This window comes from Coffea eugenioides, chromosome 2 (genome assembly GCF_003713205.1).
Source record: "Coffea eugenioides isolate CCC68of chromosome 2, Ceug_1.0, whole genome shotgun sequence".
Lineage (NCBI taxonomy): Eukaryota > Viridiplantae > Streptophyta > Magnoliopsida > Gentianales > Rubiaceae > Coffea > Coffea eugenioides.
The window spans coordinates 51691331-51695524 of record NC_040036.1 but is presented as its reverse complement, the minus strand read 5'-3'; positions in this window follow the sequence as shown (position 1 = coordinate 51695524).

Below are 4194 nucleotides of genomic sequence, written 5' to 3'. Positions count from 1 at the left end.
ATCACGTTATAACTTAAATTTTTCCAGCAAATCAAGATCACATCTCAATAGCAAATCACTAGGGCTTCGTCAATCATTAGCCCTGGGTTTCAACAAAGTCATTTTCAATTGAACAAAATATAGAACCAAGGCTTCGTCAATCATTAGCACTTGGTGTTCGACACTTTTATCAAGTCACAACTGAGCACAATAACTGCGAAGCTTCCAAATAATTCCGTCAATTAAACCGCAAGGGTTTTCCAACTAATGTAAATACTAACATGTAACTTCAGCAGCTAATTCCATCAAAACTTTAACACTTATATAAAATCATTCAAATGGCCAAGGGCTCCATCAATCATTAGCCCCCAGCATCCAGCGATTAGTTCGTAAAGCAGTAAAACTAACAGTTCACAATATTCAAATTCCAAAGTACCCATTCCAAGACTGATAATTTCATCACAACATTTTTAAGACTAAGATTCGCCAAAAGAAATCCGGAAATTCCTTTACTACTTCTATCAACTCGCTTGAAAATTTTCCAGGTCTATACTTCAACATTTTTGTTTAAATCTTCCAAGATATCCAGTGTTTTGTAGCTAAACAACTTACACAGCTTGAAGTACACATTTTTCATGCATTTCAAAACCATTTAATTCCAAGGAAAAATTTCCAGAAGCAAGTGAAAATTTCCAGCTCCTCCTCTCGGTTTCCAAAAGTTTCCCAACAACTCATTAATCCTATGTCCAGTTTTCCTTTGGCTAAAACAGAGTATTAGGTGCTCAATTCGACATGTAAATTCTTAGTTAACCAATTAACATTTCCAGTTCAAAATTATATGCAAACAACAACTATAATCATCTAAAATTTCCAACTCAGCCTTTTACTATCACTATAAAATTTCCAAAAACAAACCTTTCGGCTATCAATATTTTCCAGCACTTCATTGTTCATAAATCCAGTATTTTCTTGGCTAAAACATAGTGTTTGTGAAGACTCGTAAAAACTAGTATTTTATGCCTAATTTATGGCTTAATAAATTATTTAATTGGATTTTATTTCCAAGGAATATTTTCTAGTCTTATTAGACCTAAATACATGGTAATATAACTTCGTTATATTTTTAAAATGATTCGTTTCAAAAATTAATTTCCTAGAGCGCGTTTCGTAAAAATAGTGAATAGTACTTGGAGATTTTATCCGCGTAGTAGCACAATAAGCTTGGAATATTGGAGACTTGTACTATGGTCCTAAAATAGGTAATTTTATGAATAAATATTCAAGTGATAGTTAGTAGTGCAATCGTTATAAGAATTTTCGAAAGTTTCGCGTTATAGCGGTAAAATTGACGGTACGCGTTTTCACACGCGCGACTTCATTTGAGGGACTTTAGACCCTTATTTCGAGACAATTAAGAGTGAATAATATTTACATGAATATATATGCATTGGAGGTTTAGTGCACTAGTGAACCAAACGCGCGAGAAAATCGAGCCTAAAAACGTGCCAAACGAGCCTTACAAGAGTTGACTTTGGAGCAATTTTTTTCACCACACATTTAATCTTCTTGGAGAAGCTAACTTAGATCAAACACACTCTCTCTTCTCTCTCCTCACAGCCGGCCAAGCTCTCCCTTCTCTCTAACTCATTTGCAACAAAAATTCTGCACACTAACCTCACACAAAACCACCCCAAATCACCTCCAAATCACACCAAACTTGGAGACCACTTAGCAAACCTCTTGGAGGTTGGATTTAGCTAACAAAAGGCTGCATCTTCACGGTTTCTTGGAGCTTCAAGAGGGCCGAAATTTTCTGGTCTTGCACACCCAAGGAAGAGGTAATGATCAACCCATGAATTCTTGTCTTTTGGAAGTTATATGACAAGATTAAGTTCATGCATGCACTTAGTTACTTGATTATGGTGTAAAAATGTGATTGTGGGCTCTTGGAATTCCCACACTTGGGTTGTTGTTGCTGATGTGATGATTAATGGTGATTATATTGTTGGTTTAGTGATTTTAATGATGCATTAGTGATGGGTAATTAGTGGAAACTTCATTGGGTGTAAGAAGCTAAACTTTCCGATTTTGCCCCTGCCATGTTCGGCCATTTCCAGGCCAATTTTTAATGGTTTAATTGCTTGAATTGGATGTTTGTAGGATGTATTAGATGTGTGGAAAATTTCATTGAAAAATAATGAGGTTTGAATGGGCAAATGAATTTTTTTTAGAAACCAGCAAATCTGGAAAACTGATTCGCGTATGCTCTGACCAGCAGTAGTATTTTGGCTATAACTCTGTCCTCGGATGTCGAAATCATGTGCCGTTGGTGGCGTTTGAAACTAGACATTCCTAGCTTTAATTTGGTATATAATGCACGTTCTGAGTCTTTGTGAGCAGGCCGAACCAAATGTTTTAAGTTCGCTGTCCTGTCACTCTGTTCACCTGGAATGAAGTGTTCAGGCTGCAACTTGATGCCCGAATTTGAACCAGATGGGTGCCGAATTTGAAAACGATTTCTTCTATGATATTTTAACTCTATGAATGTATTTTCCAACGGCGTAAGCCATGCTCGATTTCGAGCTATATAGACTGATTTGTGACCGAAACAAGTGGACTGCTCTGCTTTGGAAAACCATGATGTTTGGACTGGTTTGGAACCAAATCTTGTAGTGAACTTGTTAGTTGATGTTTTGATATTAAACACTACCAAAGATATTATGGGTGTATCTTAGACCCTTATTTTACAAATGAACCATGGTTGGACAACTTTCTTGGTTAAACGATTGGAAATTCGGAAAATGAAAGTCAAAGGCAGAATGCCTTAGGAATTTTCTTGAACTTCGGTTGGCTCATTAACTACCTTGCCGAAGGTATTTTTCCCCGAAATTTGATAGAGAGATACTTTCCATATAGTATTGAAATACTGCCAATTTTGGTGCTGATTCAAGTTCGTTTCGATACCCAATTGAATTACTAAAGTTAGAGGTTCAAATCTGGAAAATTCTCATCCAGTCTTGAATTTCCCCAACTTCGGGCTACCGTATCTCGGTACTCGAAACTCCGATTCTTGATCCGCTTGTTTTGTCATACACTTCACTTGCAACACTAATTGAGCTGAAAATTTCAGAGGCCGGTTTGCAACGTGCGAATCGTGCCGAATTTTCAAAGTTGGCCAAAAACCAACTTCATTCTGCCTTGTAAACTGAAGCTGCATCTTCAAGCTTATTTTTGACCACTTTCCACTTCGATTCATGGAAAAGTGTCTTCTAGAAACTTATAGTACTCTCTAAGAGGTTTCCAACGGTATAAAGTTTTCCAATTCTCGACTTATATCGAGCGAGTTACGATTTTTCAAAGATTCATCATAAAACTGGAAAATTTTCCAATTTCAAAGAAATAGAGTTTTTCGAGAACTCTTTATTCTTTCGATATTCTTAAAACGTTTTGCTTACGATTTTCATGATAAAAACTCAAATAATATTGTACCTAATAAAAGGCAAGTTGAACCTCGATTTACGTGTAATTGAGGTTCCTTTTTGCAAAATAATTCTTAGATTGTACTAGTGTACAATCTTCCTGATAAGTGGGTTAATTGTATGATTATTCGCCATTAAATTGTCAGGCGCGCAAGGAGACCTTCAAGAGGATCTCACCGCGGACACTTGAACTTCCGGAAAATAATTCTTATTGAATTGCTCGGTGAGTGTCAAGTGTATGAATTTGATACTTGCTTATTTGTGATACTTGTTGGGAGTTTTAAAAATAAGGGCGGGTGCGTACTTTATCGCACTCGTTCTAATTTCAAATGAATGAATGAATGAATGAAATGTATTGAATGAATGAATGAATGAATGAAATGTATTGAATGAATGAATGAATGCAATGTCATGTCATGAATGCTTGTGTCGTTGGAGTGAATCTCCTCGACTACCAAATGAATGGGGGACGCCCAAACTCATAGGCCGTCCTTAGACTCGAGCCGGCAATGGGCTTGGTCGGGAACTTGGGCGAGCCATGAGATTATAAGCTCGACCTAATAAGAGGTCTTGCTTGGCATACTCGTCGAGTATCGCCCTAAAAATAGACTTGTGGGCCCTTGGGGTGTACGGTGGACGGAGGAAAGAAAGTGGTGATCTACGGAAATGGAAATACCGACCCGGTTGACAGGAGGGTCAATGCGGGAAAGTATACGAATGACATCGACAGATCGAG